The sequence below is a fragment of the Molossus molossus genome, unplaced genomic scaffold, assembly GCF_014108415.1.
Source record: "Molossus molossus isolate mMolMol1 unplaced genomic scaffold, mMolMol1.p scaffold_m16_p_11, whole genome shotgun sequence".
In the NCBI taxonomy this organism is placed as follows: Eukaryota; Metazoa; Chordata; class Mammalia; order Chiroptera; family Molossidae; genus Molossus; species Molossus molossus.
This window is the reverse complement of record NW_023425346.1, coordinates 94,643,826-94,670,292: the sequence shown is the minus strand read 5'-3', so window position 1 is coordinate 94,670,292 and position 26,467 is coordinate 94,643,826. Positions and strand designations below refer to the sequence as shown.

The window sequence follows — 26,467 nt, the reverse complement described above, 5'->3', positions numbered from 1 at the left end:
ACATATGAATTACTAGTATCATGAACAGAATATACTTTTATAAATCAATATAATTACACATTAAGAAAAAAATGAGTACTGAACTTGCTGTGAATCTGTAACAGACTTAAAACACTATGTAATAGCCATAATGAGTCTAAGTTTATTCATACACAATTTTGTTTGTTAATGTCCTCTTTCAAATTCTACATGTCATTTTTAGAAGAACTACTAATAGCATTAAAATAAAACTATCAAAATTCGCTTCTCCAGATTTTTAAGGAGTTTAAAAAGCTTCCATCTAATTACGCAAGACACATACAGTTCGATTTTTACATCATTTCTTAAATCACAGGACCTCTGAGTAAGGGCAGTTCACAAATATGAAGAGAAGGGGTTCTAACTTTTAGAATTCAAGACACTGGGTTCCTCAAACAGTCCATGAAATTCCCTTTACTTCATAAAATAGTTAACCTATATAAAACTCACAAATTTACTTTCTCTTTTTGGGTACCCACTGAAGTCTAGGAGAAATTCTGACAGAGAAAGTTACCTTTGTCACTTTGCCATGTACTATGCCTCCCTCCCCACTAAGTACATGTACTAAACTCCAAAACCAGGTCACTGTCTACCCCAATCTAATTGCAATTTTTTATATAAAAATGTCATACCTATTGTTTAATATGCAGTAAATTATATTTGCTATAACAGTTTCACTGTAAATCTGCACTCTGTTGATATATTCTTTGCTAGAAATTCAAAGTTTGGGGTTTCCATAACTCACTAGTCACTAAAAGAAATTCAAAGAGAAAGTACTGCATTCCCATGCAAAGAACTTTTCATCTGGCCAAGTGTATCACTCAAGATGTAGGAAAGAGCCCAGCTGCTGTGGCTCAGTGGTTGAGCACCAAGAGGTCGCTGGTTCCATTCCTGGTCAGGGCACACGCCCAGGCTGTGGGCCCAATCCCCAGTGGGAGGCATGCAGGAGGCGGCCAATCGATGTTCTCTCTCATCGATGTTTCTATCTTTCTCTCTCTCTCAAATCACTAAAGAAAAAGAAAAAAAAGATGTAGGAAAGAAATGTCTAAAATAAATTAAAGTGAAGGCACACCAATGGGCAAGGTATGTATCTTTTTCCATCACATTTGCATCATTTAAAAAAGTAACCTTGGGAACCCTGGCCAGGCACCTCAGCTGGTTAGAGCATTATCCTGATACACCAAGGTTGTGGGTTCGATCCCCGGTCAGAGCACATACAAGAATCAACCAATGAATATATAAATAAGTAGAACAACAAATCAATGTTTCTCTTTCTCTCTCTCTCAAATCAATCAATAAATTTTAAAAATTCTTAAAAGATCATAATCTTGGATTTGTACATAAGAGGTACATAGCGACCCACTCCAAATAGGTAAGAAGTAATTCCTAGCAAAAGAATTGAGGGAGAGGAAAGTTTCCCTTTTACTTACACATTCCAACGCTGTTTATAGTTTTTAATAATAAACATACAATGTGTGTAATTTTTTTCCAATCAGTAGAAAATACCAGGAATAATAAATTCAACTGGTGTGGACTAAGAATTTGAAATGATTTTCTGAAACAGAAGACTAATGTCAACAATCATGATTCTAATAAATAAAATTATATTTATAGTTTTATATTCTCAAAGCACTTTACCACCATGGACTATTCCTTATAACAATTCTATCCAATTTTATTTTAACTTCTCAGAACGCTAAAAATCTTTCAGGTTGCTTGATCCTTAAATTCTTGCCCCAAAATTTTACAAGCTCTAATTTACTTCAGACGCAAAGAATAAAACTGTGATAGTTTACCCCCATGACAACTATAATTAACATGCAGAATTTGCTCTAGGTTAACAAAAAGCCCGCTGTCCTTTTCCTGGCCTTGAACATGCTTCTGTTAAAATGTCCAGTTAGAAATTTTAAATAACACACAAATTTCAAATGATCACCACATACTGAAACAGTAATAACCGTCTAATTAGTGCTCAAATTTGCAAAATAGAGGCAACTGAGTTCAAACTCTTGTACAGACGCATAATGAAATACAAATTGAGGAAAGAAAGGTAAATTATATGGCCAAATAGCATGGCTTAATGTTCCAATGAGAATGTATGGAGTTAATATTAGTATATAAGTTACTTTCTCATAAATTCACAATTCTACAATCACAAAATGAAAATAATTAACTTTTTTGGGATTTAGCCACTCTTTAACTTAATACATTTTAAGCCTAATGAAATATTTTCTAATTAAAACATCTTACCAGTTGACAATGGTAGGAGGTGCTAGTGTCGTCAAGATATTCGCCCGTGTTTCAACACCTGTCAAAGCAAACACATGAAGACAAGCATTAATAGGCATGGTCTGGTTAATCAGAGCCAACTATCAGCCTTTACCGGGAGATATTGCTACTTCCAAACCTCACAGAAAAATTTCTGTTGAGTTTTTCTGGAAACATCATCTGCCACACTAGCAAATGACATTTTATCATGTAACTTTTCACCAAAAATGCATATTATGTACCAATACACACCTATTAGAATGGCCAAAATCCAAAACACTAACATCGCCAAATGCTGGCAAGAAGGCAAAGCAACAGGCACTGTCATTCACTGCTGGAAGGAATGCAAAATGGTACGTCCACTTTGGAAGACAGTTTAGTAGATTTTACAGACTAGACATACCCTTACTATCTGATCCAATCGAGCTCCTTGATGTTTACCCAAATGAGTTGAAACTTCATGTCAACAGTAAGAATTGCACAAGAATGTTTATAGCAGTTTTATTCATAACTGTCAAAACATAAAAGTAACCAAGATGTCCTTAGTAGATGACTGGATAAAACTGTGGTACATGCAGACAATGGAATATGATTCATGCCAAAAAGAAATGAGCTATCAAGTCCTGAAAAGACATGGAGGCACCTTAAATGCATATTACTAAGTGAAAGAAGTCAATTTGAAAAGGCTACACACTGCATGATTCCAACTATATGACATTCTGGAAAAGGCAAAGCTACTTGAGACAGTATGGAGACAACAAAAGGTTGTCAAGGGTTAGGGAAGAAGATGGGATAAATAGAGCATAGAGGATTTTTCTGGCAGTGGAACTACTCTGCATGATACTATAATGGTAGAGACATATCATTACATGTTTGTCAAAATCCATGGAACATATAACAAGAGTGAACCCTAATGCAAACTAAGGTCTCTGAGTGATAAAGACACATTGATGTAGATTAAGTGACAATAAGTGTACCACTCTGGTGCAGCATGTTAATAAAGGAGGAGGCTGTGCATGTATGAGGGCAGGGGGTATAAGGGAAATCTCTATCTTCTGCTCAATTTTTCTGTGAACCTGAAACTTCTCTAAAAATAAAGTCTGCCCTGCTGGTGTGGCTCAGCGGTTGAGCGTCAGCCCATGCACCAAGAGGTCGCTGGTTCGATTCCCAGTCAGGGCACATGCCCAGATTATGGGCCCAATCCCCAATACAGGGGCATGCAGGAGGCGGCCAATCAACGTTCTCTCTCATCAATGTTTCTATCTCTCTCTCCCTCTCCCTTCCTCTCTCTCTCTGGAAAAAAAAAAAAAATCAAGCCCTGGCCAGTGTGTCTCAGTGGTTAGCACATTGGCCTGCAGACCAAGGAGTCCCAAGTTCAGTTCCCACAAAGGGCACGTACTTTGGTTGCAGTTCATCCCAGCCCCAGTTGGGGTCATATGGATGGTAACCAATCAATGTGTCTCTCTTACATCAACGTTACTCTCTCTCTCTCTCTCTCTCTTTCTCTCCTCCCCCCCCCCCACCCCCCGTCCCTCCCATTCTGTCTGAAGATAAATGTAAAAATATCCTCAGGTGAGGCTTAAAAAAAAAAAAAAAATCAATAAAGAAAAAAAAATTTTTTAATAAATAAATAAAAATAAAGTCTATTATTTTTAGAAAAAGGTATATCCAAAACTTTGAGTATATTAAATTTATACACTCATTAGGATGATGATCAAAAAGAATTACTAATATATATTAACAGTATTTCACTGTGTATACAATACTTTTATACATTATCTCAATGATTTTCTCAGTCACTTTGGAAGCAGATAGTTAGCCATCAACATAGTTATTTAAAAACATATATTAACATCAGCCTAAACTCACAGACCTAGTAAGTAGAGTTAACAGTTAAGTTTTATTTTTTTTAATCCACACCTGAGGATATTTTTTTATCTATCTTCAGATAGAGTAGGAGAGAGGGAGGGGGAGAGAGAGAGAAACATCGATGTGAGAGAGACACCATCAAATGGCTGCTTCCCGCACGACCCCCGGCCAGGGCCAGAGACAAATCACAACCAAGGCAGATGCCCTTGACTGGAATCGAACCCCAAGACTCACTGGTCTGAAGGCCAATGCTCAAACCGCTGAGCCAAATCAGCCAGGGCCAGTTAAGTATTTTTAATCAAAATTCAGCTAACCACTGCCTCGTTATTAATCTCCTCATTCCCTGAAAGGCAGCCAGATATACTTTAAAAATAACAAGCCTTAATCCCTGCTGTTTCCTAGTGGCTATGGCTCTAGACAAATTCATTCATTTATTCATCTATCTATCCATTTGCTATCCAGGGGGACAAAATCTTATAAATGCGCTTGTTATTTCTTGTGCCAGTTTCCTAATACAGAAATGAGGACAACATATATAAAAAATTCATATCCGTAACATTTGTAGAATTTCTATAAATAAAAAATAACTCAATAGAAAAAATAGGCTATATATATTCATAGAAAAGAATCCTAATGTCCATTAACTATGTAAAAATGGCCTACCTCACTAGCTATCAAAGAAATGCAAATTAAAACATTATCGCCCTGGGTGGTCTGGCTCAGCAGTTAGAGCGTCAGCCTGCGGTCCAGAGAGACCCGGGTTCAGTTCCCGCTGGGGGCGCGTACCTTGGTTGCAGTTTGTCCCCGGCCCTGGTTGGTCGTGCAGGTGGCAGCCACTGAATGTGGCCCTTTCACGTCGATGTTTCTCTCTCTTCTCTCTCTCTCTTCTCTTCTCATCTCTCTCTCTCTCTCTCTCTCTCTCCCTCTCTCTCCCTCCCACTCTATCTGAACAAAAAATGGAAGAAAATGTCCTCGGGTGAAGATAAAAAAAAAAAAAAAAAAATTAACAATTTCCCATCAGATTGTTTTTACTGAAAAACAAAAATCACAAGTATTGGCAAGGATATAGGAAACAAGAAAGCTCTTGCCATTACAGGGAAAGTGAAGCCACTTTGGAGAGCAATTTGGCAGCATCTAGCAAAAGCTGAAAATGTAAATTTCTATGACCTAGCAAATCCCTTCTGAGACATTTGCCCTGGAGAAACTTCAGCACATGGGCGTGCTTCCTTTATTGTGTTTTGTTTTGTTAACTAAATGATCCAACACCTCAGACTTAGTATTTAATTGGCCCTCAATAAATGCTGAATCTCCTGAACAAGTATTTACCAAATGCCTACTCAGTTCCATACCTAATGATTCTTATTTCATAGTACTCGAAAAGTTCCTACTCCAGTGATAAAGACAGGCATGACTTTGACATGTCAAGAGAAGCACAGACTATATTAAGAAAAAAGACAGGCAAATGCAGTCCTCTGTCTAGGAGGGGAAGAGAAAGTCAAAAAAGGTTGACCATGATGAGTTGACTAGATCCATATATTTTTGGCCCAGGAGTCAAGGGAAGGGAACTGTAGACAGTAATAACAGTATCTGTAGACACAGAGATATTCAAGAAAAGGACAATTTAAGACGACACTAAATACTTATAGTAGGCTGATAAATGGCCCCAAAGGTATCAGGGTCCCAATCCTTAGGACCTATAAATGTTGCCTTTTTTGGGAAAAGTCTTTGAGGATGTGATTAAATTAAGGATTTTGCGATGAGGAGGCAATTCTGGATTACCTGGTGGGCCCAAAATGCCATAACACGTTTCCTTAGAAGAGGGAGGCAATGGGAGATTTGACACACAGAGAAGACAAGTGACGATGGAGCGGAGGGATCTGAAGAAGCTGGCCTGGAAGGCTGGAGTGTAGCACGGATGGCAGCAGTCACAGAAGCCAATGAAGTGGTGAGAAAAAGAAGTAAAGGTTAGGGTTAGGGTTAATTAATTTTAAAAAGCAATTTCCTAATACTGACTCATGTTTCTGGGTTATGTCCCATGCAAACTTCTATCATGTAATCTTCTAACACATGATATAGTTAAGAATATACAACTTAAGAATCACAAAGTAATTCAAATATTACACATGCCAGTTTTACTATGTCCACTATTTTTCAGATGAACTCTCAGAAAAAAGTTCCCTAAATCCAGTACCCTTCAATTCATTTCCCAGAACCAAGTAACCCGAGCTCTTCAACCCCATCCCACACTTAATTCATCTCTAAAGCTGCCCCAAACTAATAAGCCTCCAAGCATGGACCTAGCTTTCATCTACTGGCTCACGTCTCAAAACTTGAAGGGTCACAAGACCTTTTGGTAAAAACTGTTGGCATTCCAAATTTTGTGCCTTCAATATTGTGTATATATACTATTATTCTAGCATACTGTAAATACTACATATCATACATAAAATATAGAAATTGTTTAAAGAATTAAAATTTCTAACATTTTCTTCCAGCACCCAGAGATGGGTTGTATACACACCCCAGCCACATGTACCCTATAAGACAGACGTCATCCTTATCCTAAAGAAACTGAAGCTTGGAGGTTCATTTTCTGTGGTCACAAAACTAGAATGAGGTAGAACCAGATTTAGAAATTCAGACACCAGTGTGGTCACAAAGCTCAAGCCCATTGTCATTCCTCTGGACCACACCAACCTCTCCTTACACTACCTCTCTGAAGCCACTGCCTCCCACAACTCTCCCACCCTAAGATGTTGTTGGAGAGAACAGGTATTCTTACTACACCTCGGAAAGTGATATATACAGACTAAGCATTCTGAATTTTTAAGGAAGGTACTATGCTGTCCAAACAGGCATCAGTCTTTAAGTCAGACCGAGTTTCAGAGTGAGTAATGAATACAAAATCTTAGACTCTAACAGATGAACAATATGGAAAGTCATAATACAAAAGGAAAATATTAATCGTGAATGTGTAAAAAATGAGTCCATGTACTATGGTCCATGTGGTACAGTTTCAATTAATAATTCTGTTTATATAACAGTTATGTCAAGTAAAGTTCTAAAATTAATTCAGTCTGGTTCATTCTGGTTTTCTATAGAAGTAAAATAAATTCCTTATCCCATTCTTCCCCCGAACAGGAGATATCAAGTCCAGAGATCAAGCCAGTCTCCAAGGGGAAGAGAAGGTTTTAGTCTCACAGTATAAAAAGACAAAGTCAAGGTCCACAATGAGGGTCACTCCAGTCCCAATAAAAGTAAAATAAGTAGAAATAAGAAACTTTTGTGATTGAAGTAGGAACTTTTTATAATTTTGGCCAAAATGATACTGAATATTTTAAAACTCAGAAACATCGATGCAGAAAAATGAACAGTTATATACGAACAAAATCAATTTAGAACTAAAATAATGTTTAAGAGATTAAGGCTATCTATGCAACATGGTAATTAGTATCTAATAAAATCCATACAAGTACCCCAGTGAATTCCAAGTAATAAACACATCAATGAACACACAGGGGGGAAATGCACAAAGCTATCTAATAAAATTTCAAAGAAACCTAAGAAATAAGTATGGTATAGATAATAAAAAGCCTGAGCCAAGTAAAATGAAGAAGTGGAAGGAAGGTAAAATAAAAGGAACACTGATGGAGAAGCAGATTATAACTCGGTTGAGCAAGAAAGTATTACAACTTACGGTCAGGTACTCCCCTCCTCCCACAACCACATCAAAATTACAACTGAACTACAGCACAACCATCCTTCAGAACCGCCTGACATCGAACTGAATGGAAGTCCTACAACTACAGAATCAAAGAAGCAGCCACCGTGACTGGTAGGAAGGGCGGAGGCACAGACTGGCTGATCCAGCACCACGTGTGGTGGATAAAAATCAGGAGGGATACCTGGGCTGTAAAGGTCCTCCCTGAGGAGTGAGGGGTCCCCGTCCCACACCAGGCCCCCCAGCTCAGGATTCCAGTGCCAGGAAGAGAAGTCCCCATAACTTCTGGCTGGAAAACCCAGCAGGAATTGAGGCGGAGGGAGGCTGAGGCTGCTAGAGTTCCAGGCAGCTCCTCTTAAAGAGCTCACGTGGTCAGACTTACTCCAACTTGCTCCCTCCAGGCTCTAGCATGGGGGAGACAGCTTGAAAGGCGCCAGAGACATGCTGGGAAGAACTGACTTGCATGGCATCGGGGTGAGAGCTGGAGAGGCAGCTTTGTCCCGGACAGACTTGAAGTGGAGGCCTTCGTTCCTTTGGTGAGCCCTTCCCCCATGGGGCCAGCAGACAGGTACCATATATGGGACCTCCAGCAACCTGGCTCACACTGTTTGCCCCGCCCTGGTGATTTCCTGAGACCCAGCAACCCAACTTTTGGGCCCATTCAAGCTAATTCCAGTGACTTTACCACAGGACTGGCCTACCTTGGCTCCTGCTCCAGATTTTCCTAAGTTCTCTCAAAGTTCAGCATTGGGCCTTAGAGAGCCTCTTACCTCTCACTAAGAAGACCCAGGCCTGGCACTAGAAGCAGCCAGCCTTCGTTCACAACTTGGCTTTGCCTGGACACCTCCAAGCCCAGCACAAGTAGCAGCCATCTGCAGATGGCGTTGTTGCTTATACCTGGTGGACCTGGATAGAACACAGGCAATGGCTGACCTTGCCCCAGAGCCAGCACACCCAGTGCACAGCTTCAGACCACGTCAAAGCACCACCACTCAACCACCTCCACAAGCAACACACTCAAGGAGTGCACTTAGTGGCTAATAAAGCCCTGCTGAAGTATGTCTTTTTATTTTAATCCTCACCCGAGGCTTTTTGTTTTTCTTTTCTTTTCATTTATCTTCAGGTAGAATGGGAGGGAAGGGGGAGAGAGAGAGGAAAAAGAGGGACACATCGACTGGTTGCCTCCCGCACCACCCCAACCAGGGCCAGAACCCGAACCACAACCGAGGTTATGTGCCCTTGACCGGAATCAAACCCATGACTCTTTGGTGAGCCAAACCGACCAGTGCTGAAGTAAGTCTTGGTCTGTGTGGTGGGACCCTGCACAGCTGATCCTCCAAGATAGTCAGAGGCCAGTGGGCACAGCCAGTCCTAGCAGCTGATTAGCCTGAGTAAATCCCTCCCATTGATGTGCCAACAGCAACCAAGACTCAATTATAACAGAAGGGTGTACAGTCTACACGAGGGGTGCACCTCGAGGACCCAGGTGGGGTGATCAGGGAGGCTGTGCCACTGAACCCTACCAGGACACCTACTTCAAGAGACCACCCTATGAAGCCTAGGGACATAGCAACTACCTAATACATAGAAACAAACACAAGGAGGCAGCCAAAATGAGGAGACAAAGAAACATGTCTCAAATGAAAGAACAGAACAAAACTCCAGAAAAAGAACTAAATGAAACAGAGATAAGCAATATAACACATGCAGAGTTCAAAACACTGATTATAAGGACGCTCAAGGAACTTAGCAAGAATTTCAAGTAACTTAGTGAAAACGTCAAGGAACTTAGTGAGGACCTCAAGAACATAAAAAAGGACCAGACATGAAGGATGCACTGATTGAAATAAAGAATAATTTACAGAGAATTGATAGTAGGGCAAATGAAGCCAAGAAACAAACCATCGACTTGGAATATAAGGAAGCAAAAAACACCCAATCAGAATAGTAAAAAGAAAACAGAATTCAAAAAAAATGAGGATAGTGTAAGAAGTCTCTGGGACAACTACAAGCAAAACAATATTCACATCATGGAGTGCCAGGAGAAAAGAGAGGGCAAAAAATTGAAACCCAATTTGAAAAAATAATGACAGATAAACTTCCCTAACTTGTTGAAAGAAACAGACACACAAGTCCAGGAAGCACAGAGAGTCCCAAGCAAGATGAACCCAAAGAAGTCCACACCAAGACAAATCATCATGAAATGTAAAAAGTTCAAGATAGAGAATCTTAAAAGCAGCAAGAGAAAAGCATTTAGTTACCTACAACAGAGCTCCCATAAGGCTGTCAGTTAATTTCTCAAAAGAAACTTTGCAGGCCAGGAGGGAGTGGCAAGAAATATTTAAAGTGATGAAAAGCAAGGACCTGCAAACAAGATTACTCTATCCTGCAGAGGTATCATTTAGAATCGATGGACACATAAAGAGTTTCCCAGACAAGAAAAAGCTAAAGGAGTTCATCACCACCAAACCAGTATTATATGAAATGTTGAAGGGTCTTTTTGGAGGAGAGAACAAAAATATGAACCATAAAGTGGCAATAAATACATATCTATCAACAATTGAATCTACAAACAAAACGCACAAGCAGAACAGAAACAGATTCACAGACATAGAGAACTTTTTGTTGGTTGCCAGATAGGAGGGGAGTTGGAGGGAGGGATGAGAAAGGTGAAGGGCCCAGCAGGTGTGGCTCAGTGGTTGAGCATTGACCCATGTACGAAGAATTCGCCGATTTGATTCCTGATCAGGGCACATGCCCAGGTTGTGGGCCCGATTCCCAGTAAGGGGCATGCAAGAGGCAGCCAATCAATGTTCTCTCTCATTGATGTCTCTCTCTCTCTCTCTCTCAAATCAATAAAGAAAAAAAAATTTTTTAAGGAAAAACTTAAGGGATTAAGAAATACAAATTGGTTGTTAGACTGACAAACCTCAAAGGGAAGTGTGGAGAGAGGGCAGGAAGAGATAAAACAAAGAACTTATATGCATATATGCATAACCAATGGACACAGACAGTAGCATAGGGAAGACAGGAGAGGGGCGGGAGTGGGGAGGAGGGGGTGTCAATGGGAATAAAAGGGGGGACATCTGTAATATATCAACAATCAAGTTTAAAAGAAAAAAAGTGTTATAGATAAGGAAACTGAGCTTCAGACAGGCTAAATGTCCAGGACAATGCCACACTGCCGGGCCTGTTGTACACAGTGCCACAAAGCAATGCCCTGTGACAGTCACAGCTGCAGGATTAGAAACAACTTGTCCAGAAACCAAATACCCTTCCTGTAACAACTCAGAGCCTACATGGTTCTCTTCACCTTCTGGCTGCTTCGTCTGGGACCTTCCATTCCTAGGACCTTCCATCCATTCAACAATTACTTTCAGAGTTGAAGGAATCAATAAATAAATGACTTTATGTCAGAACTTAGCTGTATTTGTCCTCCAAACCTTTGTTTTTTGCTTCTCTCCTGGAATGTGATTTATCCTCATAGCTTCCCTGGTCTCCCAAAACAGGTGATGCCTCAATTTTTCCTGTCAATGCTGCTCTTCCCCAACTGCCCTGGACATCCCCCTTTGAGTACCTTCCTCAAACTCAGCTCTTCTTTCAAATCCAACCTATGTCTCATTTTGCTCAGCTGATCTTTCCATGGCTACTATGTCCTCTGTATTGCTAACTCAACATTAACTACATCTGGTACACATCTTCATACAGCTTGAATACTCTTGTCCTTAAGTGATTAATATTTCCTAGTCCCCTTTAAATGATGTGCACTTTTATTTATACAATGGGTTTTTTCACACACCAGATTCAGAATACCATGTTACTACTTACCAAAAAATTACGTCTGAAGGTCAGAGAAAAACAAAACAAACAAAAAGGAAAAAAAAAAAAACAGAGGCACAAGGAAACTTGAAGGTGATTAATATGTCTACCCCCTTGATTGTGGTGATGATTACGCAGATGTATGCATGTCCAAACTCATCAAACTGTATACATTAAATATGTGCAGACTTTGGTATATCAATTAAAGGACAGCACTAGGAGGAAGAAAGGAAGAAGAGAGAAAAATGCTTCTGTAGTATGGTGTTCTAAAAACACTGTCATGAGTAAACTAAAACTGGGCTGATTTTTATAAGAATTGAACAGTTCTTGGCAACTTTTTGGATATTGCTCAGGGTCCGTGATAAGGTACTGATTTGAGTCAGGTCAGAGACAGGCCCGTCTCCTGTTACTTCAGAAGAGGTGTCCCTCCTCCCAGCCTGTGCTTTGGATCCCACTCCCTCCCAACCTCTCAGGAACTTTGTTCTAACAAGTAACACTTTCCTCATCTGTATTCAACTTCTCCCTCTCAACTCACACCTTCCCAGTCACTAAATCCAACGAATGGTACTCAGTTTTCCTCTCGCAGGCTCATTCCACAGTATTAACAGCTTCCTACCTTGGCTGCAGGGACACCTGCTTCTGGCTGTCCTCTCACTTCCCTGGCCACTCCTCAGGTCTCCTTTGCAAGCTCAGCCTCCTCTCCCCAGCTCCATCCCAGGCCGCCTCCTGTTTTTTTTTTTTTCATCCTCACCTGAGGACATTTTCCCATTTTTTGTACAGATAGAGTGGGAGGGAGAGAGAGGAAGAGAGAGAGAGAGAAACATCGATGTGAAAGGGACACATCGAGTGGCTGCCACCCGCACGACCAACCAGGGCCGGGGACAAACTGCAACCGAGGTACATGCCCTTAGCGGGAACCGAACCCGGGTCTCTCTGGACCACAGGCCGACGCTCTAACCACTAAGCCAAACCGGCCAGGGCCCTCCTCCTGTTCTTATTCTAGTCTCTGCAAAGGTAATCTCACCAATGCCAGATTTCAGCCATCACCTCTACACTGGTAGCTCCAAATCAGTAAACTAGTAATCACTCAACATCTCCTTCCCCCTTCTGACACTACATCACCATGTCTGAGAGTTTACCTCTAAATCTCCCTTTTCTCAATGTTTCTACTCAGGATATAAGGCTCTAAAGATAATCATATAGTACTTGATAAACATGATAGTACTTAAATCAGAGTATTAGTATTTATTAAAATGAAAACTTGAAAGCAAGGACTTTCTCAAATTCATCTTTTTATTTATTCCCCATAGCACAATGCTTTGCATGCAGATGGCCTTTAGTAAATGTACTGCAATAAACTATTTGTATTGGCTTAATATATGTTCAACTGAAATAGTCATATATTTAACAGCTTATATTTCCCTAATCATGTCATCCTTTTTATCTCCTAAGGGGTGAGAATCACTCTGTAAAGTGTAAACTATACTGGATATTTTGATAGTTACAATGCTGCTTATCTAAAGTTAGAAAATCCTGTCGCCTTTCGGGCCTGGCTTCTCTGAAAACATCCAAATCCCACCCTCAAGTCCAAGTCTCACATAAAAATTCTTGCTTTCCGACAGTTCATTTTGAAAGGAAAAAAAAACTTTTTTTTAAGGAAGCTAAGATTTAATTTCTTTCCAAGGTCACACAGCAATTGCATGGCCCATATTGTGAGACCCTATAGGTGCTCCATGGAGTAAGATACAGTCTGAAGAATGTTTTCTTGACATGAGACCAAGGATTCAGATGGCTTTAAATAAGTAGTCAAAGCAAACACAACTTGCCTATTTTCAAACTTTATTGCAAAATCAAGTAAAAATAGACAATGAGGGTTTTTTTAATAAAAAAAATCTTACGTATTTTGTATAATCATCTATATGATGGTTTATCTGTGGTCTACAGATTTTACCTTATTTTATTATCTATGTCATTATTTAATGTTACACTAGGCACATAACAAGTATGCAATAAATGCTTATTAAACTGAAGTAACTTGGCAAACACCAGTAACCATACCATTCCTAACAACCAAAGTCAACACTGCTTTTCTGTCTTTCGGTGACAGAATTAGTTAGGACGTTATATTCAAGTAGGTTAGATCCTTGGTAAAAACAGTAGTATCTATTATAATAGAAGACTGCATCCATTTTAGGCTCAATTCCCAGGGTGTGTACAACAGTCAATTTGGGATAACCAGGATGCATGAGTTATCTCCTCTCATCATACCTTCAATACTGATGATCTACAAAGAAGTAGGTCTTACAGAGAAGTGGGTTAAAAACAGCTGCATCAATTTTTTTTTTTCAAAACCAGGAAAGCCCAAAGAATGTTGCTCCTGGGATAGCTTGGCTGTCATCTTAAATTGCTGATTAAACAGTACTTATCATCTTTAAAAAGAAAAACTTGTCTTCTGGGTCCAATTTCATAAGCAGCTTGAATACCAGATGGTATGGTTGGCCACATAGAAGAAATTAAACTAACACTGGTCTTTGGATTCTCCGGAAGCTTCCACCAGAAAAACCTGTCTTTAAAGTAAAAGATTTTATTTCCCACTGTAGTGACAGCATCAAAACTCAAATAGGGATCACAGAAAGCTGATTCTACAATGTCAGCATTTGATGTGGGTTAATGCTTTTCTGGATCTCCATAGAGAGACTGAAAGCCATGAATATCATCAGCAGAGGCGAAATGGGTTGAGGGTAATGTAAGTATAGGTGGGGAACATGATGGCCTTTTGATTTTTGAAATGGCCCAAAGCATGGCCAAACTCATGAACAGCAACTAGGAACAAGTTGGTGCCTACTTTATAGCTTTTAGTCCACATTTCAGTCTCATCAAAACGTGCATCCCCTCCAATACCAGGTCCAGGTTCAAAAGCATGAGCTACAATTCCACCTGTGCCATCAATAGAACTGATGTCTCCATGAGCTCCAAGTGCAAAATGTATCATAATGTCAGCCTCACTTGCATTAATCTTTCTGAATTTCAGGGGGGTCACATTGCTCCACACTTGAAAAGCTTTGTGGATAGTATACTCAACATCCTCATGCTTCATGTCAGGAGTATAATTAGTGATTCTGTAGGTAAGAAAATGTTTCTTCCATACTGGCTTACTTGTCATTGACTTGAAAAGTTGAACATCAGGTATTCCACATCAAGATTTGTACATCGTGTCCAGATTAGGTTTGACAGCTGCCCAGTCACATTTAGTCCCAAGAACTGTTGCATTTCCTTAATTTTACTCTCCATGTAGTTCTCACTGACTTTCATTTTGGTTATTGGAATTCTCTCCTCCTTTAAGCCATAAAACATTTCCAAGTACCTTTGAGCACACAGCACATTGTTTTCTTCAGACCTTGGCAAGGCCACAGCTCCAGGAGCAGTGATCGAAAGCCCAAGTAGAAGTGGATCATGGAGATAAGGGCCACTTGGGCAGCCATAGAGCACTGCCGTGGTTGTAAGTTTAGGTTCTGGGGTCAAGAAGACCTGAGAGGGGAAAAACTTGAGCATTACAGAAATATTTAAGTTTTAAGTACCCTAAAGGTAGACAGAATGGCTACTTTAAAAAGTTCCCTATCTCATTTTCATATCTTGCAATGAGAATGACATTCTGGTTAGGAACAAATATCGTGAAATAAAATGCTGCTTAAAAGTTCTCAAACTCATCAAGTACATTTACTTACAGCTTCAGAATGCAAGATTGTCATTCTAGGAAAATCTCATGATACCAGTTCAAAAAACTGTCTACACAAGATTTCCATCAAAATCACAATCCTCATTACAATCTTCATTCACACACTATTTTTCCTTCACTACACACCCTAATTTGTACTTATATACTTATTCATATGATTTACTTCATGATGGTTTTCTGGTTTCCTCAGTGAAGTCAAGGATCCCACCAATTCTGTTCACTACTGTACCCCAGCACCTTACAATGGTGCCTGACATACAACAGGAGTTAAAAGGCTCTGCTGAATAAGAAACAGGTAAAAAAAGGGGGAAGGGGGGGTCTGCAGAGCGATTAATTGAATGTGAAATGAACTAATCATGTAAGCAGAACCAGACAGTAGAGAAGCATATTAAGCAATGAGAAAGAACTTGAGGCTTTAAGATCTGACTCCCCGAAACCAGACAGTGCATGATTTTCCCCATAATCTGTCCATCCTTCATCTATCCTTCTTTCCTTCAAAGAGGACATTTTAGATTCACAGAATACCTCAGCTTTAAACCATCCAGCCCAAATGTCTTACAAATCCAGTAACTGAGACCCAAAGGCACTACGTGACTTATCATATCAACCATTACATAACATGGAACTCTCTGCCCTACACCCAACAACACTGCCATCCCACTGAATCAACCCTCTTTTGTAGAAGAGAGAAACCAGAAAAAGCCTGATGAGAAAATGCTAGAGTGACTACAAAAGCCTTACTCATCCCTAAGGGTGAGAACTGCACAGCAAGATGCCAGAAAACAAAAGAATAAAGTCTGTGCAACAGATCCCCATGTCACAACACCTCTTCCCAGTAATAACCTTCTAAAACACCTAGGGAGAAATTCAGAAGCTCCCTTCAACTCTGGGGACTAATCTGGGGAAAGAGAAAAGGTTGTGATGACCATGAAAGAGACTATATCACAAAACCACAGTTCTCCTAGCGACCCAAACAAAAATCCACTGTGGCAACTATTCAGCCAGCCACCAAGGAGAGGCAGCATAACATAGTGGTTAGAGGTGACAGCTCTGGCTTTTTAGACAGGGTGCTCTGAATCCTGGCTTCTCTTACCACTTGCTGTGTGTGATCTGGGGCAAGTTAACCTGTCCAGACTGCGGTTTCTCCAGCTGCAATATGGGAATAACCACCTTCAGGGTTGTTAACAATACAAAGACACCATGCATAAAGCTGGTAGTACAGTGCCTGGCATATAATAAAGGCTCAATAAATGTCAGCTACTTGTCATTTTATTCAACTGCAATCACTTTCACAACGCCTGTTCCCTCTCTAGCTTCCATATAATTTTAAAAACGTTGTTCCAACCTTTCTATTTTTGAGGGGTCACATATACAGTAGAGCACATTTTCTAAAACCAGACTGGGCAAACCAGTTCAATGACTCACTCCCTGGGGTTCCTCACCTATGAAACGGGCCTGATAACACCTACCCCCAGAATTTCTGGCAGTAAGCAGGCCCTCGATGCTATTATCCCTTCTATCACTGGTATGTAATTAAAACGCACTTAGGGAAAAGTATAAACCAACTCTCTCTCGACCCCAAAACGTCCATCAGTCTTCATCTCAGTCCCACTACCACAGATCGTGGCCAGAACAAGTACCGAGGTCGACCCACCTCCCACACCCAATTTCTTCACACGCTGCACAGCCAGACACCCCCACCCACCCCTCCAGCATGGTTTCCGAAATCGCAGGGCTCAGTTTCCTCCCAGGGACCACGTCAGAGCCCACCAAAGCCAAATTACCAGCCCCGACCCACCCCGCCCCGCCCCGCCCCTCCCCCAAAGCGCCGGGAGACCCCGTGCATCCTTCCTCCCCCGGGCAGCGCCGCGTCTCCGGTCCCGGGCCCCCGCCCACCCCATGCCGCTCACGTGGGCGCTTCGGCCCGGGCTTCACGTCACCGGCTTCCTAGACCCGCCGCGGCGCTCCCCACTCTGCCCCGCAACTTGTCCCCGCGCCGCGGGCCAGCTCGGGACCTGGCGGCCGCCTGCGCACACACCCCCCGGGCAGGGCTCCCCGGCCACGTCGGGGGTCCCCCCCGGCCGGCCGCGTTCCTCCTCCACGCAGGGGCCGCCCTCGGGTCCAGCCCCGCCGCACGCGGAGGCCGCACCGCCAACCGGCCCCCACCGCTCCCACAACGGGCGCGCACTCACCGCGATGCCGGGGCTCCGGTTCCTGCGGCCTCGGGCCCACGCAGGCCTGGCGGCGCCCCCAGAGCTCTCAGGTCCCGGCGCCGCCTCCTGGAACCGTGGCGCAGCCGCTGCGGCCGCACTGCGCGGAGGCGACCGTCTGCTGCTCTGTCCGCCGTCGCCGCTCCCCCGGCCCCGGCTGCGGTGACAACTGCAGCGCCCTCCCCGGCGCGGCACTCCAGCGTCTGTTGAGCTGAACCGCCCGGGACGCGCTCCCCAGGCCGGCGCTTGTTGCATATGCAGAAAGGCCGCCGCCCATTGGCCCGCGGGCGGTGGCGCGTGCGGGGCTCGGCCTATCGAATTCCGGCCGGAGAGCGCGACGCGGGCGGCCCGGGGCGGAGCGGGGTTACTACGGGTCATTCGGCGGAGCCGCGGCGGACGCAGCCCAGCCGCAGCCGCAGCCGCCACGGGGCGGGAACGGGGTTGACCGAGAGCGAGGGGACCGCGTGGGGAGGAGGGGAGCCGGGTTTCGCTGAAAGGGCCGTACCTCCAAAGACCACCCCCGAAAAAGAGAACTGAAAGCGCAGTCATTGCTGTGTAAATCTTCGTCTAGATCTTGAAATAACTTGTATATTCTTTTCATTCTTAACTGGATTGGTTCTCCTGTTCTTGCACACATTTCTGACATTTTTGTCAAATAAAATGATGTTTGGAAATGCCAGCAGCGAGAGGGGCTCAAAAATTCAAGGCACGTTTCTTTATTATTTCTTTGGTTTGGGCCTCTCCTAACCCAGCAAATAACCCATCTCCCCTAAATGCACTCGCTATGCAAGATTAGCACTTGTTTTCAAAGGATAAAGTTTACTCCGAGTTATTGTTTTTGGACGTTCTTAGGAATCTAAAAGTGTTTCTGTATTTTTAAGAGTGTGCCATCATATCTCATTTTAGACACTATGGTAAGGAAAAAAAGACTTAAAGGGCTGGTAGACTGCCTCCCCACAAGCAAACAAAAAAAACAAAACAAAAGAAAAAAACACAAAAGACTAAAAAGACAACTACAGTGCACTCTAAGAAAAACGACGTTCATTACCCTAGTAGTAGTAGGTAAGGGCTTTTTTCTTTAATCCAACATAGTATTTAGTCAGTCTATGAACAAAGTTACAACGTTAAATCAGATTTGATAGCACAATAAATAAAACAGACTTGGACAGTTTTGATTTTTTTTTTTTAAATAGTGATTGGGCTAGAAATAGCGACTTAATTAGTAAATTTCACTGCTGCGATGCAAAACTTTGTGTTAAGTAGGTGAAAGGTGACCTTCCTGAGCCAGCCTCAGGCTATAAAGCAGGGGCTCAATTCCCAGGAGAATCTCAAAAATCTGCGAAGCCGCCTGAACTTGAACTAGGTGGGGTGATGATACACAGAGCAAAGCAAGCTCACTCACCTCGGGCCCAGGCCAATTTTTAGCTAGTAAAACATGACTACCTGACTCAGGCAACCTGTTCTTCCACTGGAAGATACTACATATTCCGTTGCTTCTTAATCTATCGAAACACTATCAAAGAATACACCTTAACAATAAATGGAATATGAAATGTCTTACCTGGAAAGACTACCACCAGAATGGTGGTACCACCAGAGAGAGGTACATTTTAGAAGTGGTAGCTCCAAGATCAGGAAAAGCCTCTAGAAAAATAAGTAATTTTCAAGGGTGGGAAAACAATATTGAGCTTTATTTTTCCATCAATAAGTGTAAAGCAGACTAGTCAAATTCCAGCAACATTTTAACATCTTTCTTCATTAACATCTTTCTTACCTCTCTTTTTTTTCTTTACTATCTCTTTCTATATTATAAAATAATAGGTGAAGGTGCATATGTACACACATATATATTTTCTATATATACATACACATAAATGTACATATTTGACATATTTTTAAAGGAAAATATTCCTTGAAATTAAAATTCTCATTTTGTTCGCTTAGGCAAAACTGAAATGTAATATTTCTAGTCTTTAGATGTTTTGTTTTTTAAATAAAATAATACATGAGCAGTTGCTTTTCTTTTAGAAAGGGTTTCAGTATATTTCTGTTTTTATTTAGAGCTTTTGAGAGTTATGGAATTTGGCTACATTTTCCTTCTTTTTAGAAAAGTTCAATTCGAAAGCTATAATGGCAACTCAATGAAAACATCCAGCAGATTCCTTTTATTGTTCTGTTATTTCTCCAAATCATAGAAGCACTGAGGGGAAATGCCTTTGTAATTCTCATGAATACCTAATGATCTGTTTCACTAAGGATCACAGAAATAGTCTGACTGTATAGCAAACGACTCTCCATATTTTTCATAATCATTGTAACGTAAAACCAAGAAGAAGCTGATGTTTATAAGTTTAACAGAACATTTTTGTTCTTTATTTCCAGTGGATTGCAGGGCAGGGGGGAGCTGAGATGGTATATGATACCATATGTTTGAGTTAAGATGGCTCTGGCTTCAAGGAGCAGAACATTCAACAACAAAAAACACTTAAACTATGACATTTATTTACCTCACATAAAGACCATTCAAAGGCAGGGCAAGCCCAAGAAGGGCCAGGGACTCCGCCATGTCAATGAGGATCTGAGCTGTTGCCATCTTTCACTCTGTCATTCTTAGCATCCTTGGCCTCATCCTTCCAACATCACAGTCATAGAAAGCAGCCACAGTTTCAAGTGTCACATGAAAACACAATAGCATCTGGCTAAAGAGTTGGGACATGTTTCCTAAACACCACTTCTTATTAAGAATGAAACCCTTTCTCAGAAGGCTCACAGCAAACTGCTCCTCGAGTCCCATTGGCCAGATTGGATCACATGTTCCTTTTGTTTAAAAAAAAAAACAAAAAACTGGAGTATATTTCAAGGAATTTTCCAAGAAATAACCAGGAGAATTCTAAAAGGTTTTGTGGCCAAATCCTATGGTCCTGTATTTCCTTCTTTGCACCACCCGCACCAGCTTCAGGAGGGATGTGCATGGTTGATCCTGGGGTGAGGCATCATGGTGGGATGCCCTCACATCCTCTCTAGACTTTAAAGGTCTGGCGGGATTGCGTTTCTGGATCTGTGTCACCAGTGACACTGGATTGCATGAACACTCTATCAGTATGTTCATTCTTCAACTTAAAATAATTGAATTTTGTTCCACTTTAGTGATTAAGAACCTACTAGCCTTTTTTTCTTTTTTTTTAATTTTTTTCTTTATTGATTTTAGAAGAAAGGGAGGGAGAGGAAGAGAGAGATAGAAACATCAATGAGAGAGAACATCAACTGGCTGCCTCCTGCATTCTCCCCACTGGGGATTGGGCCCACAACTGGGCATGTGCCGTGCCGGGGAATTGATACAGTGATCCCTCGGTGCATGGGTTGATGCTCAACCAGTGAGCCACACCGGTCAGGCAGAACCTACTAGCCTTTTCTAAGCCTCCTTTTAATAACCCTTCATATTCATAAAGCACTTTAAAGTCCTCTTGTACTTTTTCATTTTCGAGGTTAGACAATCTTTATTGTTTTCTTAAACTCTTTTCCAAATGACCTATCTTCTATCCCTTTAATCATTTCTATTGTTCTGCTCCCTTCTTCATCATTTGAGGCACAAAACAGAATACCTAAACTTGAACAAGGGCCTGACAATGGTAAAATATATGAAAAGAATCTACGTATTCCCAGCCCTTATGCCCCAGAATTACATTAAAATAACCTAAAAGTAATTAGTTTTAAATGTTTTTTCTTTATTGGTTTTTAGAGAGAGAGGAAGGAATGGGGATAGAGAGAGATAGAAACATCGATGAGAGAGAACATCGATTGTCCACCTCCTTCATGCACGCCACTGGGGATCAGGCCCACAACCTGGGCATGTGCCCTGACCAGGAATTGAACTGGTGACCTCTTGGTGCATGGGTTGGTGCTCAACCACTGAGCCACACCACCAGGAAAAGTAATTAGTTTTTAAAAGTAGCAGCACATGCTTTTTCACTCCTGGTTTATTTTGATTAATGATAATTTCCAGGTAAGGCCATGAACATTTATTAGCTACACATTCTCATATGTCTAAAAGCCTCTTGTTGGGCTTGTTTGATTACTGTTCTCTGTATGAGTCTTTGCATATACAGCCTTTGATATTATCATCATTAAACCTTCTCTGTAATGTATCAATTCATTTGACTCTCTTTTCCATCTTACATCTATAAAGAACTCTGAATTCAGGCATTATAGTAAACGCCCCAGAAGAACTGATTTTCTATTATTTTTTAAAGATATTCTGGACTAGAGCCTTGATATATTTGATTAAAAAGAGATAACCTAGCCCTGGCCAGTTTGGCTGAGCGGTTAGAGCGTCGGCCCACCGACCAGGGAGTCCCAGGTTCAGTTCCTGCTAAGGGCACGTACCTACGTTGTAGTTTGTCCCCGGCCCTGGTGGGATTGTGTGGGTAGCAGCCACTCCATGTGCCTCTCTCACATCAATGTTTCTCTCCCGCCCCCCACCCCCACCCCTTCCCTCCCACTCTATCTGAAGATCAATGCAAAAATGTCGTCAGGTGAGGATAAAAAAAAAAGTGTTCCTGTTTGTTTCTTCCTTTGATATAGAAGTTTGTGACAATAGAGAGCAACTATTCTACATTTGTCTGATAAAAAGCCTTCCTAGCCCAGCCAGTGTGGCTCAGTGGCTGTCGACCCATGCACCAAGAGGTCACGGGTTCGATTCCCGATCAGGGTATATGCCCAGGTTGTGGGCCCGATCCGCAGTGTGGGGGCATGCAGGAGGAAGCGGCAGATCCATGTTCTCTCTCATCGATGTTTCTCTCTCTCTTTCCCTCTCCCTTCCTCTCTCTAAAATCAATAAAGAAAAAAATGTTTTTTAGAAAAAGGGAAAGGCAACAAAAAGACAGGTACCACCTGAGCTTAGTGCTTCTTGTGCTGTATCAAGTCAATTGTATTTATCTCTCTCTCTAACTCCATGATGAGCATATCTCCTTCATCTTATTATCCCTCTGATCTACCCAATGTGCTGGGAGATACAATGGCTGCACCAAGTCAGCTCAAGAAACCTTTGTAGAACTCAACTACTGAGTACTGTTCATGCATAAATTTAGAGAGGTCTACACACCAGTGTTGCTACTTAGAGCACCTTTTAATCTCTCCCACGAAATCAGTGTTTCTTAAACATGTGATTGAAAGACTGTCCTCGCCCTACCTTTACTTCAGTTATTTTTTTCTGTGATATCTTTAGTTTATCTTAATATTCATTCTTTTTTTTTTTTTTTAATCCTCACCGGAGGACACTTTTGCATTTATCTTCAGATAGAGTGGGAGGGAGAGAGGAGGGAAGAGAGAGAAACATCAATGTGAGAGAGACACATCGAGTGGCTGCCACCCACACAACCCCAATGGTGGCCGGGAACGAACTACAACCGAGGTACGTGCCCTTAGCGGGAACCAAACCCCGACTCTCTGGTCTGCAGGCCAACACTCTGACTGCTGAGCCAAACTGGCTAGGGCTTAATATTCATTCTTTATACAATGAATTCATCCTAATATTTTTCTCATATATTTCAATCTGTATTTAATTTACCATTTCACAAGTCTTCTAATCTATTAGACGTGTGCTCCTTAGAACAATGTTATCGCCTGGGAGCATATAAGAAATGCAGAATCTCAGGCCTTACCCAGAATTACTTGAACCAGATCTGCATTTTAAAACAATTTTGCAGGTGATTCATGGACACATTAAAATTTGAGAATTGCTAGTCCCTTGCTCTAGACCAGCACCATCTACTGAAAATATAACCAGAGACACCTATGTATTTTTTTTAATTTTCTGGTAGCCACATAAAAAACTACAAAGAAAGCAAGCCAAATTAATTTTAGTAATATATTTTATGTACACTCAATATACCCCAAATATCATTTCAACTTGTAATCAATATAAAAATTACTAATGAGATACATTTGCGAGGTCCTCTTTGGAACATGGTGTTTGTTTTACACTTACAGCATCTCAGTTTGGACCAGCCACCTCATAGAGAGCCACACGTGGCTGGTGGCGACTGTATTGATCAGCACAGCTCTGGACTGTAAGATGCATGAAAACAACAGAACATGTCTGTTTCGCTCCCCTACTGGTCCCAGTGCCTTGCACAGTGCCCACTGCATAGCAAGCACTGAATAAATGTTCACCGAACTAATAAATTTGGGAGGAGGGATATTTAAAATATTTAAGCAGCACAGCAGAAGCACTGGCCAAGCAGAATAGGTCCTTGAACCAATTATAATTGGCACAGGATGTAGACAACACGTTTCTTATTACAAAAATTAGGATGGGACAATCAGGTCTCAACCTCCAACCCAACAAGACTTCCACTGTATCATTCGATAGTGAACACCTACTGTGTGCAAAAGCATTATGCCGGGCCCAGTGGATAAAGAGATACAGAGAGGAATGACATTGATGCACTTCCAAGAATACCACAGTCATTTAAGAGCATATTAATTTTCACTGGAACAGAAACCCCAACTCAAGCTGATTTCTGTAGACAAAGGCATTTATTCAGTAGAGATAGCATTTGCTTCTGGGACAGCTTCATCCAAACCTGCCATCAGGCTGTCCTCAGTTTTTCTGCTTCTCTGGGCCTATCTTCCTTCATGAGTTGACTCCATCATCCCGGACTACCCCAGCTATAAGCCACCCTTCCTCAAATCAACAAATCAAGCCCAAGAAAGAATAGCTAACTTTTCCTGGGGAACACCTTGCATTGTGTTAAATCTTGCATTTACCCATGTTAGGATTAATCTGTTATCATTACCTCAAAAACAGCTCTGTTATACAGGGAGATAAAATGTTCAGACGCAAGTGAATCAGGGCTCATCCCCAGAGCTGAGAATGAGGTCAGCAATGGTGGTCAGCATGTAGGCTTAGGGTGAGGAAGAACTCTGAGTGAACTTACCTCAGCTCAGGAAAGTGCTGCTATTTAAATATGATGACATCCACTTCAGGACCTGTGTTCTTCAGTTTGTTACCCCACCACTGAGAAGGTGCAAATCAACAACCTGAGACATCCCTCCTCTCCACTCATTTCTCTCTCCCCTCTTTTTTCCTTTTTCTCCTCCTTGCTTCTTCTCTTTCCGTCCCCTTTAAGATAGCACAAGGTGAACAGAATTAAGAATTACAGTCAATGTCAAAGCAAACACATCTTTTTCATTTTTTTCTCTTGCTCCCTCAGATCTTGACTATTGAAAACCTCTATCATTTGTATTATTCCTAGCTAGATTAAAACAGTTTTTAGTCCAGAAATTTTTAATGAAGACCATGTCATAACACCCAATTAAAAAAATAAACCACAGGTGAAGATTGTTTATTTGCATCGTGTCAGTTTTTTCCTATGTATACTGATTCTCTAATGTTCTTGTAAGCATTTCTAGGAGTCATACAAATATAAAAACATTTTATATGTTCTACATGTTAGCTGTTCGTGTATTTTCCACGTAATTTCTAAATCACAACACCGTAGTATGCATTTTGTCATCGGACCTTGCTTAGAGCATATTTCTCAAACGAGTATAAAATGTGGAAGTATCAAAGTATTAACTAAAAGTCTAGGGAGAGTCCCTACTTTATCTCACCTGGGTACAAAATGCCTTTAATTAAGACTGGGGAACACCTACCTGTGACTTTAGTACCTTGTTACTTAAAATGTGTTTTTATGGACCAGGTAGCAGCCGCTTCACCTGGGAGTTGATTACAAATGCAGATTCTCAGGCCCCCTCCCAGATATATGGAATAAGAATCCACATTTATGGAAATGTGATTCCTGTGCATGCTAATGTTTCAGAAGCACTGACTCAACATTATTGTCAATAAATCTACCACCAAATGTATTTATACTTGCCACTTAGATGGGAGCCAGGCACAGAAAAGAACAACTGGCCCAGAGAACAGACAGAGCATCTCTGACTTCTAGTGCCCTGGCATGCGTCCCATAGATGGAGGAAAAGCAGGGGTAAAGGTGGTGGAAGGACAGACCTGAAGTTTGTCGTAGTTTCTTGTTACTCATCCAGAAAGCTGAAGCTCCTGCCACCCCCTGAGCTTCACGAAGGAAGGAAGGAAGGAAGGAAGGAAGGAAGGAAGGAAGGAAGGAAGGAAGGAAGGAAAGAAGGAAGGAGGGAGGGAGGGAGGGAGGGAGGGAGGGAGGGAAAGAAAGAGAAAGAAGGAAAGAAAGAAAGAAAGAAAGAAAGAAAGAAAGAAAGAAAGAAAGAAAGAAAGAAAGAAAGAAAGAGAAAGGAAGGAAGGAAGAAGGAAAGAGAAAGAAAGGAAGGAAGAAAGAAAGAAGGAAAGGAAGAGGGAGTGGGAAGAGAGAGAAAGGGAGAGAAAGGAAGGGGGAAATTGTATAAATGTTAAAGAACCAAGTTCCTCCAATAATGGCCCCCAGCCTTCTTAAGGACAACCTTCTCCTCTCCCACCCCTCAGGAGCCTGAGTGATGTCAGTGAGTACCTACAATGTCAGAACATGCTTTCCAACCTCATCTTACACCAGTGGTGTTAATTCAAGAAAATGAAAGTAATCCACCACACATTGATTTTAACTACAAATTCTCATCTATCTACTTTTCAATCAGCTACTTTTAGCAAGGGCAGAAAGAACTAACTCACCAAATGGACTAGTGAGAATGTGTTAATCTTGCTAAGATACCCCAACATAGTCCTTCCTATTAGCACGATTAAAGCTCAACACTTTAGGATATGTTTACCAGAAGTAATGATAGGACAAACATACTTCCATAGAGGATAAAGAACTTGATATATAAAATTTTAAAGCTCTATATTAATCTACACAG

At 41.5% G+C, this 26,467-nt stretch overlaps 1 protein-coding gene and 1 pseudogene across 3 annotated transcripts in view; both read right to left on the bottom strand.

The window, feature by feature from the left end:
• Nucleotides 1–17,812, bottom strand: part of ACSL3 (acyl-CoA synthetase long chain family member 3) — a 67,329-nt gene extending 49,517 nt beyond the window's left edge. The window contains exons 1-3 of one of the 3 annotated variants that reach the window (XM_036254427.1): nt 17,624–17,812; nt 5,935–6,054; nt 2,269–2,326 (exon numbers count right to left, since the gene is read on the bottom strand). The gene's annotated coding sequence lies outside the window, so the exon portion shown is untranslated. The remainder of the gene's footprint in view (nt 1–2,268; nt 2,327–5,934; nt 6,055–17,623) is intronic. The other 2 variants (XM_036254426.1, XM_036254428.1) reach the window with 2 other exon arrangements.
• LOC118625438 lies at nt 13,598–15,262 on the bottom strand (annotated as a pseudogene).
• Nucleotides 17,813–26,467: the final 8,655 nt, after the last annotated feature.